At 41.9% G+C, this 14,140-nt stretch overlaps 2 protein-coding genes across 4 annotated transcripts in view; both read right to left on the reverse strand.

Annotated features, from left to right (window-relative positions):
- Window positions 1-14,140, reverse strand: part of LOC134527233 (glutamine synthetase 2 cytoplasmic) — a 617,039-nt gene that overhangs the window by 289,658 nt on the left and 313,241 nt on the right. The gene's annotated exons all lie outside the window — the stretch shown is intronic.
- LOC134527234 (zinc finger and BTB domain-containing protein 14-like) overlaps window positions 5,469-14,140 on the reverse strand; it is a 121,026-nt gene continuing 112,354 nt past the window's right edge. The window contains exon 2 of the mRNA XM_063359728.1: window positions 5,469-6,061. The gene's annotated coding sequence lies outside the window, so the exon portion shown is untranslated. The remainder of the gene's footprint in view (window positions 6,062-14,140) is intronic.

The following is a 14,140-nucleotide window of genomic DNA, read 5'->3' on the forward strand; positions in this document are numbered from 1 at the left end:
ATTTTTTACTTGACGTACAATAATAGTAACTATGCTTATTACTTTTTCGTCTGCGTTTTTATTTTTAATTACACGTCGCCGGGGTGGAGTGGGTGCATTCCGGTGAGTTTTTCCTTTATGTATGCTTATTTGCGGTGCGCGAACAGGCTTACAGATCCCCTACACGGTCGTTTGTACAACATTTATTTATATTTATTTGTTACAAGTCGCCGGGGTGGGCGGGATGCGTTCCGGTGAGTTTTTTTATGTATGCTTATTTGCTATTTTTTTCATTACCTCGGTAACTTATGTCAATCGTGCCGCAGCTAATTACTTAACGCTACGTGTTAACTGCAGGGGTCCTAACTATGCTATCCTAATATTATATAATTTAATTATGCTTATTACTTAAAGCATTTTTTTAAAGACATTATTATGCTTATAATATGATGTGTGGGGTTATAATTGCGCAGTGTAAGAGTGACGCTCCAGCGGACAACATCTCGCTCTCTCTGCGCGGGATTTTTGAGGTTATGTTTCTTTAGTCATAGCTGGTATGGCGGGGCTTTTACGCATACTGGTGGTGGGAGTGGGGTAGACATAGTGAGTATGGTGCCATTTTTGGGGGTTATGTTTCTCCCAGGTATTTATTCATAGCTAATATGGCATGTTTGTTTTAAGCATACTGGTGGTGGGGGTGGGGTAGACATAGCTATTATGGCGCTTTTTTTGAGGTTATGTTTCTCTCAGGTATTTCGTCATAGCTAGTATGGCGGTGTTTGTTTTAAGCATACTGGTGGTGGGGGTGTGGTAGACATAGCTAGTGTGGTGCCTTTTTGGGGGTTATGTTTCTCCCAGGTATTTATTCATAGCTAATATGGCATGTTTGTTTTAAGCATACTGGTGGTGGGGGTGGGGTAGACATAGCTATTATGGCGCTTTTTTTGAGGTTATGTTTCTCTCAGGTATTTAGTCATAGCTATTATGGTGGTGTTTGTTTTAAACATACAACATGGCGGCGATTGTGGAGTGTGGTGGGGGTTTTGCTTTTATACTTTTTAAAGTCATAGCTTCTTTTAGGCATAGCTTCTTTTAAGCATATGTTCGTTATTTAATTCCCCATACTTCATATGGTCCCGTGGTCTAGTGGTCAAGGCGTCCGCGTTGTAACCACGACGTTGGTGTGTCCCCGGGATCGAATCCACCCATTGCCCAGGTTTTTTTGTATACAATTCCCGCCTTCGGAGCGACGGTGGCGCGCTCCGGTAACTAAAGGCTGAACTAAGATGGCGGCCTCCAGCAGACGGTTGCGCGCCCTGGTAGCCAATGTCAACAAAAATGGCGGCGCCCTGGTAACCAATGTCAACAACTATGGCGGCCCCCATGAAACAAGATGGCGGCCCCCAGGCTGTTACTGGGGCTGGTGTTTACATTTCTGTGTTTACATCGGTCACAGTAACGGCTTACTACTCCTACTGCGATGGTAGACCAACTGCATGTGGAAGACAGTAAGTGGTTGTGGAGAAAACTGAGGATTTACACAAATATTTTTATTTTTATTTTTATTTTTATTTTTATTTTTATTTTTATTTTATACACACTACCACCATATAACGTCTACAAAATTACGAGAAATTAATGTATTTAAAGGTAATGTTAATTAATACTTGTACATTACAACCGTGGCTAAAATTAACATAACTAGCACGTAACACTTATCAAAAGGTAACTCATAACTTAAGAAATTGTAACTTTATTTGGAGTGAACTTTACATATACCATACATTGTTTCGTAAATACCTTCGCAATAATGAGACAGAAACAGCTAGTCATATCCCCCAAAAAAATTATCTTAATGTTGCTATGACAATTTTAAAACAATATTAATAATAAGTTTAAGAGTTTCCAAACCGAAGCACAGCACAACAATGTGGAAAATATAAGGTTACTTTTTTAATTCACACCATAATTATCGAAAAATTTCTTTAAGGAAGAAATCATTGGACACCCGATTTATTTTGGGAGTACCCATTTTAAAATGTCGTGCTACATTACCTGAGTATAAGTCCACCACTCACAAAAACGCACAGGGATATTTTTCAACGGGTGATTTTAAAAACATTCAGATTTGAGTAAATGCACTTCACAGGGCAAAAATATTTTCCAGAAAAGCTTCCAAAAACTTATCTCTCGTTACTTATCCTTCCAGAGATGACGTCGCAAACAGCTCACCTGGAAGTTTATCCGCGAAACATCACTTTTTTTATGAACAGTTTAATCTGTCACCAAAAATTAAGACGATTTATTTCTGTATTTAAAATATGATACATTTATGACATTCAACATAAACAGCTCATCGCACCTGTACCTGACTAAATACGAATAAAAATCAGATAGAAAAGTGATATCTGCTACAACCTGTCTTGGTGCTATTAGAAGGCAAGGGCCCAAGGACAGCGTGTAGCAGCCATCTTCCCCAGACCATCTTTAACACTAGAGCCGTCAGACAGCACATACAGCGGTCAAAACTCTTTCAATGTTGCGTATACCTAATCCGAACACGCAGGGGGAGGGAATTAAGAAGCCCCCCACTGAGGGAACCCGCTTGCGCGAGTCAAAGCGTGACTGTGGAATGAGTTTGATAACTGTAAATGTCAAAAATGTGTTTTATTCAAAAACATTCTGTACATTTTAAGTTTTCTTCTTATTGTATGCATATAGACCAAAATGTTGGCAGTATACACCATACAAGCACCCTATACAGAGGACTTGTGTCGATGAAAACCCACGAGCACAACTCTCGGGCCACGCGGGACTCCTTGCAAATACTACAGATTTTCGCCCCTGCCTAAAGACCTATCTTTGGTGCACGCACTTCCCAAAACTTTACCACAATTCCGTAGCCAGCTAACTTCCGGCGAATTCAATAAAAGTTCATCTTGATTGGCAATCACATCTCAATAAGGAAGTCATCAATTTTAAATGATGTAAAAATAAAGTCACATTCAGCAGATTCAAGTATCTCACCACACTATCTAAACCCATTAACAGGTTCAGTGTAGACGAAAGTTAATTTCCCGCACGTAGAATGGCTTCTTTTTCAGATAGTTCAGGATCGAACTGAGGTCCTCTCCTCCGGTATTTTTCCTCTAAAATAATGGCTAGATGAGGACCATCCGTCGGCAGGTAGATTTGCGCAAAGTAATGCAGACCCATTTAATTCATCATGAAAAATGTAATAAAGTTTTCTCCTTTAAAAATCTTAACAGTAACAAGCAACTGCTGCTTTCTATGGTTCTGGTGTGCAGTGTGATCTTACACTACATAAAATATACTTTTAAATTCAATACTTTACGAAAACTATATTTTTTTTACATATGGGCCTGCATATAGAGTAATGTTCTTGGAAGGTGCAGCTGATACCTCAAAAATTGAGGGGAAACTGATAGTTATTGATTAATTATTGGCCCTATAGAATTACTGTCCAGAACAGCCAGGCCTTCAGCTGTTAACCTTGAAGATGGCCACCACAACGCATGTCGAAATGTCGGTCACGCCATTTCCACAAACGTGACCTCGACTCGGAATCCAAGAAGTAGTTATTTAGCCACACTTGCCAAGAAAACTTACGGATCCAATAACAGTAGTGTTGTTTTACGACGATTTCATTATCTGAAGTGTTTTTCAAAATAAATATAAAATGCTAAGATGCGTGAACGCGGCCACTGAGGCGTCTGACTCGGGGTCGATGAATGACAGTTTCCCAAGCAGCAGGTCAAATGGGGGCGGGGGCGGGTAAGGCGGTAGACACCAAGGCGAGCACCAACGCAAGCGCGGGCGCGAACAACGCAACATGCCTGAATGCAGCAACACACACCGCCGAGCGAGCAGTTCGCGGGACCACGTGGTCTGCGCGGTCAGGACGCGCGAGCTGCGAGCTGACCGCACATGCTGGGTTGTTAGCGCGGCCAGAGTGCAGTTGTGAGCAGTTTGGACAAAAACATGGATTCTGAAATCACCGAACGACTTATAGAACTTGTAAATGTGAATGAAGTTCTGTACAATATGTCTATGGAAGGATACAAAAACAACAGAGTAACAAAGAAGAAATGGGATGAAATAGGAATCATACTAGGAATGCCAGGTATTTATTTAATTATTATAGGTAGCTATAGAAATAACAACAAAATTGGTACACATAACTACAAGGTTTTTGCAATTGAACATACTAAGTGATATAGGAACTTTGTTAATTATCATTATTAGCATTAAAAAAGGAAACAAATCTGTCGCGATTCTCAAATGCATTATTTGCAGGCCTTGTAGGAAATATGCTCTGATTTTGAAAGGCCCCAAACTCGCCAATTACAGGCTCTAAAATATGTTCTAGACGTCTTTCACCTTGTTCCCGTGACTGCCTCTGTTCGCTTTGGTGTGTACTGGGTTCGATCGCCAGTCGTTCGCACCCGCGGCAGCGCCCGCGCTCGCGTTCGTGCTCGCCTTGGTGTGTCCACCGCCTAAAGGGTCTTGACCCACACCGGCTCAGCGTGATGTGACGTTACAACGCGTCAGGCGCGGAGGGGGCGTGTGGGTAATTATAGCGCTGGCCCTTGCACGCATCAGCTGCGTGCCCTCCTGGCTGTATTTCATCTCCCGGCCACAAGACTGCGGGCCACGCACCTCGGCCAACCAGATCCCTTGCTCTTCCCATTTAAAGTGATAACACAGGCGCGACCGACCAGGTCGCAGCCAGGAGCTTGTTTTGGAAGGAAGGGGGAAATTTCTTCTTACGTTTGCAAGATTTGCCAAAACTGTATAGCATTGTGCTTTTTCTATTATTTTTTTTAACTAGGCAGACTAAAATAAATCTCACAATTTATCATACGGATAGTATATAAGTGGGATATATTGGTTCCTCATGAAAATGGAGTCGGAGTGAGGATGGAGTATGGGGTCAACGACCAACCATCATGGCGTCACGGCGGCCATCTTGATTGACCTAGAACTTCAAAATTTGCAAAAAATTGCCCAAAAATGACTCAACATCTGCCCAAATTTACCCAAAATTCGCCAAACTTCACCAGTACCGCCAGTAAAAAAAAAAAAAAACAATTACGCCAAAAATTCAGAAAAAAAAATCCTTATTTCAAGGGAAAAATACCTGTTGTAAGGGAAAATTTTTCCGTTTTAGTCCTCAAAACATGCCAGAGACTTGAAATGTCCTCAAAACACTACAAGCCGCTCTAACTAGGATGCCATGGCCGCCATTTTGAATTATGTTACCGTTGCACTTTTCAATACGGCTGCCAACATAAAAATTTGTAATTATTACCACAACATCTAAAGAAAAAAATTAAATAAAAATTAATTAGTTAAAATTAATAAAAAAATTTTCCGCCATTTTGAAATTCTGTATTGACATCCCCCATCTTAAAATTCCGTAATTATTATGGTAAAAATTAGGAAAAAGTTCAATTTTATAAATAAAATTATTTCAATGCAATTTAATGAAAATTTAATTCAAAACGTACTTACGACATGGAGTTCTCGGTTCGAATTCCGCGAAGGCAAAAAAAAAAAAAAGACATAATTCCTCCACAGACGCCAATGACAAACTGGCCTCTCACCACTTATGCCAAAGTATATATTATGCCAGCTAGTATGTTGTCACGTCCGCCATATTGGTTTAGTCTGCCGGAGACCACCATCATGGATACATTATTTTTGTCTGCTAAAAGGTGCTGCTGCCATATTAGTTTAATTTTTACCTGCTAGAGTGCAGGAATCATTTATTGCAAAGGCTCCCGCCATCTTGAAAATTGGCTGCCATCTTGGAAATCTGTAATTTTTAAGCTATAAATTTGGAAAAATCCCAAATTCATAAAAACAGCAATTAATTAACTGATTGATTCAATACATAACAGTGATTGGTTGGATCCAAAAAGTTAGGTAAAAAATGCTATTCGATAAAATATAAAAAATTCTAAAAGAAGCTTAGTTTCCTAGTCAACCAGCCTTCTGTAACCCGACATTGACATATTGGCCGCGAGAGACCAGACCGCGATGCCCGGTATGGAGCTAGCTGGCGGACCCGCACGGCCACTGACGTCACGCGCCCTCCATTGACACGCAAGGCATACCACGCGTGCCTGGCCAGATTACAAGGGTTGTCGCTACCCCCCTCCACCCACCCATAATCCTGTCTCAGCACTGTTAATTTTCGTTAAGGGGCCTTTGGAATTCCGCGGGCCACCGCACGGAGTGGCGAGAATGGATGCCGCCCTTCTGGACTGTTGGGCGTCGGGTTGGCCCGGATTGACACTACTCGTTACAGCTGCTCTCGTCGGTTCTGGAAATACGACACACGAGTACTTAAGCAGTGACGCCTGCCTCCGCGGGAGTTCCAACTGATTCGGAGAGTTCGGAGAGTTCGGAGAGTTCCGCGAGTGAAGGGAAGTGCGACATCGGCAAAGAGGGTGAGATTAACCCCCCCCCCCCCGCCCCCACTTGAGAATGGCGCGATGCGGAGTTCTACTGGATAGTGAGAGTGTGGCGACTGATTGGTGTGAGATTGTGTGTGTGTGGACAGTCGCAAAGTAAGGGACGAACCATTGTTGAGCCTAGCTTCAGTGAGGAGTGGGAACTGTGGAACTTGACAGACATTGAGTGACTTGAGAATAAACATTTTTAATTTAAAGTGACTTGTAATAGGACATTTTTAAGTACAATTATTTTTTATTAATGTAAATATTAGTAACTAAGAAAACTGTAATAAACCTAATTGGGCTATCCTCACGAACCCAGTTCGTCCCACATTATAGGTCGTAACATTTATCGTGTCAGAAGTAGGATAGCCCTAATTACAGATTCAGGATTAGTCTATAGTGAATTTAAGGTAAGAAAGAATTTTTATTTTTGAGATTGAAATTAGTGTTAGGAACTGTAGTTAGTTTCATGATGTAGCTGTAGTAAAGTTAGTGAAAGGTTAGATTAACTTGTAGGTCAAATTGCAGTGTAGTTTACAGGACAGTAGTAATAGTGACAGGCTGGTAGTGATTGTGGACAAGAAAGATGGCTGACGATGAACTTAAGAATGTAATAGCATTCTTGGCCGAAATGAAGAATGAATGAAGTGTAACCAGGAGAGAATGGAGAGTAGGCTGGATGAAATGAAGAGTAGCCAGGTTGAAATTAAGAAGGGCCAGGAGGACATGAATTATAAAATTGAGAGTAACCACAAGGAGATTAAGAATGCTATGAAGACAGAGGACATAAAGAAGAACCAAGAAGAGAAGAAAAGATAAATGAAACCAGAATCCAGTTGGAAGGCAAAGTGCAGTGTTTGTAGCAACATACTGCACAACAAGAACAACAACTTGCCAGACAGGAGCAACAGCTAGCTCATCTCAAGCAGACCACCGAATAGCGTGTAGCAGCTGTAACCAAGGAACGTCGTCGGATGATTAAGGAAGCTATAGCTGCTGCAAGCCGGAAGAGTTACTCCGACGATGTTAAAGTGTAGAGAACATCCAAAAGCCAAGAAAAATTCAAGCCACCCACTTTCGATGGTAAATCTTCCTGGACAGTGTACAGAAGACAATTCGAGGCAGCTGAAGAATTAAATGGTAAGGGCGAGGAAGAAAATGCTATGGCACTTGTCTTGGCCCTACGAGGATCTCCACTACAGCTGCTGCCGACCAAACCAGATCCAGACCAGAAAGACTATCGAGTATTAGTAGAGGCCCTTGAGCTGAGGTATTGCGACCGACACATGGGCGTGGTGTATAGAACAACCCTGAAGACATGTCAACAACAATCTTAAAACAACATTTTAAGAATTCTAGCAGATATAGAGCGACTAGTGCACCTTGACTACCCAGAAGTACCAGAGTTCTGCCATCAGCTAGCCACCAGTGCGTTTATAGACGGACTCAGTGATGCAGAGGTTCAGCAAACTCTTCGTTTGGCCTGGCACAATAAGAGCTGCGAGGCCTTTGTCCATGCCCTGGAAATCAAGGCAGCATGAAGTGCCTCAAGGAACACAAGCATCAGGACAAGGAGAGCTGGACTGGAGACCTACAATGGAACAAGTGCCAGAAACACTACTAATGAAGTAGACATTCTCAGGGCATTGAAGAAGCTTCTGAATGACACTCCAGGTAACAATATCAGAAGAGCAGGAGGACGCTCACGGTGCTTTGTCTGCAACGAACTAGGACACATCCAGTGGGACTGTGCGAGATGAAGGAAGCCATCGGAGCAGGAAGATAAACAGGAAGATCAACAGGGAAACGAGAAATAGCTGGTGTGAGGGGGCGCATGCCAGCTCTACAGGAAATGGTAGCCCCCTGTGTTTTCCTATATATGTACTTCATAGAAGCCATGAGAGATTGTTGCTTAATGGATGTATCAATGGCAGACACTGTATACTTACTGTAGACACAGGGACAGGGGCATCGGCATCTATAGTTCGCAAATACATTGTAAGTAGAGAAAAGCTGAAGAGAACACCCATCCCATATAGTCTCAAGACAGCCAGCAGACACACTTCACATGTGCATGGACAGCTGAATTTCGAGGTAAGGATTGTAACAAGGACATTATCACAGACCTTTCTTGTTGCTGATATCACCAACTAGGTAATTATAGGAGTAGACATCATGAATCGATATGGATTTGTTATTGACATGGAAGGACAGGTACTCTAAAACGGGGTGAATAGAAACAGCGGGGTGAATAGAAACAGCGGGGTGAATAGAAATGGTCCATTTAGAGATTCAGAAAAACTAAATCTTCAATGAAAAATCATTCTTAACAATGTTGGCAAATTACTTTTAAAATAAAAGGATTAAAAATTAATGGTTTTATTCATAAATACCTTCTTAGCAGACTGTTTCTATTCACCCCGCTGCATATTAAATATGAAGGGGTAGCCTTGTTTACCCAAAACCTAATGCAAGTGGTAGTTAGAGAATCTGTTTCAATTCCAGCAAACCATGAGCAGATAATAGCAGATAGGATTATGGGAGTTCCTAGGGTCAACGTGAACTACCTGATAAAGCCAAATATAACATCAGGATTGAAGACACTCCTGGTCACTCGAAGCATTGCAAGGCTCGGAAGGGTTGTACCAGTCAGGGTGGCTAACCTCTATTCTCGAACAAGAGTTCTCAAACAGGAAGACCCAATAGTAAGCTGCGAACCAGTGGGTAGGCGAGTTTAAGGTTCGTCACCTATTAAACATGATGCGAAACCAATGAACCCAAATCAAGAACATCTTCTAAGGCGATGCCGAAATAATCTAACAGATGGAGAAATAGAAGAAATCAAAGGTTTTCTGTCAGCAACCAGGACGTATTTTCCTTAGGGGATACTGACCTTAGGAGATCAAACCTGGTCTACCATCGCATAAACACTGGTGACGCGGAGCCAATCCGACAAGCACCACGACAGCTGCCTCTAGGAAAACAGGAAGGAAGCAGACAAGTTTATCAAGGTTATGATACAGGGTGGTGTAATAGAACCATCAGCGAATCCTGGGATTTTCCCAGTTGTTTTAGTGGCGAAGAAGGATGGCCAACTGAGGTTCTGTGTGGACTACCAGTTGAATTACATCACGAAGAAGAACAGCTACCTCCTCCCACATATCGATGACACACTGGATAGTTTCTCTGGCACCAGATGGTTCTCTACACTGGATCTGAAGAGTGGTTACTGACAAGTGGAACTGCATCTCGAGTATAAGAATGATTTATCAGCAGGGAGTGAGTTGTTTCAGTTCACTGTGTTACCATTCAGTTTATGTAATGCTCCTGCAACTTTTCAGAGGTTGATGGAGCTTGTCCTTCATGGCTTGACTTGGAAGACATGCCTAGTATAACCTAGACGACATTGTCTTGGTGGGAAATACTGTGAAGGAACATTTGTGGAATCTGCAGGATGTATTAAATAGGCTTCACCATACCCAACTTAAGTTAAGTCATAAGAAGTGCTTCTTGTTTCATATTGTATCACAGGATGGAGTGCGAACAGATCCTGAGAAAATACATTCTGTTCAGGAATGGCCTCAACCTAAGAATAAGCATGAAGTAAGGAGTTTCTTAGGCAGTTTTTTCTGGGGTTCTCGACAATCGCAAAACCATTGCACCAGCTTACCGAGGACAAAAGACAATTTATATGGACTTTAGCATGTGAGACTGCCTTTAAGATCTTAAGGAATGCCTGTATATTAGCCCCATACTTGCCTCCCCCATCAACACGGAGAGTATATCCTCGACAAGCGGAGATGGTTTTGCGTGCTGTACTTTCCCAGGTTCAAGATGGAAATCAACGAGTAATAGCATAACACAGCAAAATTTTGTCTAAGCCTGAATGAAACTATAGTGTCACACGAAGGAAACTCTTGGCTGTGGTGAAGTCTCTGCAACATTTCCACAAATATTGACATGGGAGAAAATTCAATTTATGCACTGATCATACTGCACTTAAGTGTCTACTACAGTTGAAGAATCTAAAGGATCAACTTGCTAGGTGTATTGAACAGATACAGCAATATGATTGTCGGATATAACACAGGAAAGGCCGAATTCACAGCAATGCAGATGCCCTCTCCCGAAGACCTTGCATGTTAGACTGCAATCAATGCAATAGGGCAGAGAAAAATGAGGGGATCGAATATCGGTGAACAACAATAATGAACATAGAAGATAAATGGAATAATGCCAGCTTGAAAGCAGTGCAGTGGCAAGATCCTGACCTGGCCTCTATCATAAGCTGGCTAGAGAGTTGTACTGGGCATCCAATATCGCATGAGATCTACAGGGACAGAAGGACTGTGAAAGCTTACTGAGCACAGTGGGATTCCTTGAGGATGGTTATTGGGCTACAAATTAGAGCATGGAAGAGTCCAAATGGAAAAGTAGTTATAATGCAACTACTCTTTCTAAAGAGTCTACTGACAGAGGTGTTGAGCGAAATCCACGATGGTACCTCTGGTGGTCATCTAGGGTTGAAAAAATCTAGCCAAAACCTGTCAATGCTGCTATTGACTGAAGTGTCACCAGGAAGAGGAGGCTTGGCTTAGATAATGCGAACAATGCTCTGAAAACAAAGGACCACAGCATCAGAGTCGTGGGAAAATGAGGGCCTTTAATGTAGGGTCACCCTTTGAGAGGATAGCCACAAATATTACTGGACCATTTCCCGAGACTAAAGTTGGTAACTGGTATATTCTGGTAGCAATGGATTACTTCAGTAAATGGCCAGAGGCTTATGTGCTTCCTAACCAAGAAGACACTACCATTGTGGATGCAATAGTCAAAAATGTAATTGCAGATGTGGAGTACAAATGGAGCTTTACTCAGACCAAGGCCATGATTTCGAGTCGACAATATTTCAGGTGTGTCGGTCGCTGGCAATAAATTAAACCAAGACTACAGACTTACATCCTAAGTCTGATGGCATGGTGGAGAGTTTCCACAGAACTCTTGAGGAACACCTTGCCAAGGTTGCGGCCGAGCACCAACAGGATTGAGATAAACACATCCATTTGTTCCTAATGGCATATAGGTCTGACATCTATGACTCAACTGGGCAGACCCCTGCGATTATTGTGTTTGGACAAGAGTTGAAGCGGCCTTTTGATGTCACATTCTGTCGTCTTCGCAGAGAGCCGACCAGCACCACTGGCACTTATACATGAAAAAGCCCGCAAAAATCTTCGATTAGCGACGAGTCGAATGAAGACGGTGTACGACCTGAAGGCTAACTCAGCCGTTTTTCAGAAGGGCGATTTGGTGTGGCTGTACAGCCCGCAAAAAAGGAAGGGAAGGTGCCCTAAGCTTCAAGCAACTTGAGAAGGCCCATATGAAGTCTTGAAGCGGCTGAATGATGTTCTATACCGCATCCAAAGAGGAATAACGGGATGGATGGAAGTGGTACATTTGGACCCATTGAGGGAATATGCTGGAAGGTATGCGTTACTTGTTCGGGACGAACAGGACCACGACATCCGCTAGGTTCGGAGCTGGCTGGAGGCCCTGCCAGACCACTGTCGTCATGCACCGTATCACATGCCATACACTGACGATAAGCATGCAACGCGCGCCTGGCCGGATTACAATGGTCGTCTCTACCCCCTCCACCACCGCTCACCATGCATCGTCCTGCCTCGGCGCCGTTATCTATCGCTGAGCGGCATTGGGAATTCCGTGGGCCGCCACGCTTCTGGACTGTTCGGGCATCGGGTCGGTTTGGGATGACGCGACTTGTCACAGCAGCTGTCGTTGGTTCTCGAAAGACCACTCACTGGTACTTACGCAGCGATGCCAGCCTCCGTGGGAGTTCCGAGCGAGTTCCGAGAGTTCGGAGAGTTCCATGTGTGAAGGGAAGTGCGACACCCGCGAAGAGGGTGAGAGAAAACCCCCTCCCCCTTTCCCCCTACATTGAGAGTGGAGCGACATGGAATTCGACTGGATCATAAGAGTGCGGCGTCTGATTAGTGCGAGACTGTGTATGGCGCGTGGTAAGGGGCGAATTACTGTTGAGCCTAGCTTCAGTGATGCGTGCGAATTGCGGAACATTGAGTGACTTGAGAATAAACATTTTTAAGGTTAAGTAACTTGTGATCTGACATTATTAAGTACAATTTATTATTAATGTCAATATTAGTAATTAATAAATTTGTAATAAAACTTAATTGGGACATCCCTTACAAACTCAGTTCTCCCCACATTATAGGTCGTAGCACTATGTATCGACGAAAAATACCTCTTAGTTACTGACTATGTGTTTGTCCACCTACTTTTCGTGCCTGGCCTACAACTGAACATGTATGGTCGCTGATTGAATGTACCTGGCCACAAACTGAATGTTCCTGACCGCCGATTGCATGCCTAGCCACTGACTAGCTAACAATTGGCTGTGCCTTGTTAAACGACTGTCATGTATAACTGAATTAAAAAAACACATATCAAGAGCTTTTATAGTTATCGCTTCACCTTTAAGAAAACTGTAGAAAACGAGAAATGCTTGTTATATGCTTTTTTGCACTTGTGTGGAATTTATGTAATACATTTTATATATTTGTTTATTGTTTTATTTCTTGAACCTGTCACTATAATGGTAATTTTGATTAAATTAACATTTTATCTGACCAATTTTGAACCGAGGAAATGAATAGATGAAAACAATTATTTTAGTAAGCTTTTTTAAACACATTTTTGAAATTTTAGCCGAATTTCAACCTAAATAATTGTGAATTTACAAGTTGGTGCCAATTTGTCATCATCGGATTACTGGAGGATATACACAAGGAAACTAAGCTTTAATTATGATTTTTACCATATTTTATAGAATAGAATTTTTTTTTTACTTAAAATTACCATATTTTTATCGATCGAATCAATAAATTAATTAATTGCTGATTTTTTGATGAATTCGGGTTTTTCGAATTTATAGCTAAAAATTACAGATTTCCAAATTTCAAGATGGCGGGCACCCTGCAAATAAATGATGCCTGCACTTAGCGGATAAAACCTAAACTAACATGGTGGCAGCATCCTCAAGCAGACGAAAACAATATGTCGGATCCAAGAGGGCGGCCTCCAGCAGAGGAAAACAAGATAGCAGACATGATATACTAGCTGGCATAATAGTATATACATTGGCATTAGTGGTGGGAGGTCAGTCTGTCGTTGGCTTCCGTGGAGGAAGGATCCGATGTCATTTTTTTGCTCTCGCCAAGTTAGAACATAGTATTCCATCGTGTAAGTGCATTTTTAAAATAAAATTTTATTAAAATTGCATCGAAATAATTTTTTTTATATATTTTAACTTTTCACAATTTTTCCCCCCGATAATAATTAAGGAATTTCAAGATTGCGGATGCGACAGTTTAAAAATGGCAGAAAGTTTTTTTTATTTTATTAACTATATTTATTAATGTTTTTAATTTTTCCACAATATTATGGTAATAATTACGGATTTTCAATATGAAAATCGTACCGAAAAGTGCAATTGGGTTAGTAATTCCAAATAGCGGCCATGGCATCCTAATTGTCAAGGATATGACCTCAGCGGCTTAGGGCGGCTTGTAGATGAGGTTTGTAAACAACTTTGTGGACGTTCCAAGCTCCTGGCAATTTTGAGGACTAAAACCGGA

The sequence above is a fragment of the Bacillus rossius genome, chromosome 1 (genome assembly GCF_032445375.1).
Source record: "Bacillus rossius redtenbacheri isolate Brsri chromosome 1, Brsri_v3, whole genome shotgun sequence".
Lineage (NCBI taxonomy): Eukaryota > Metazoa > Arthropoda > Insecta > Phasmatodea > Bacillidae > Bacillus > Bacillus rossius.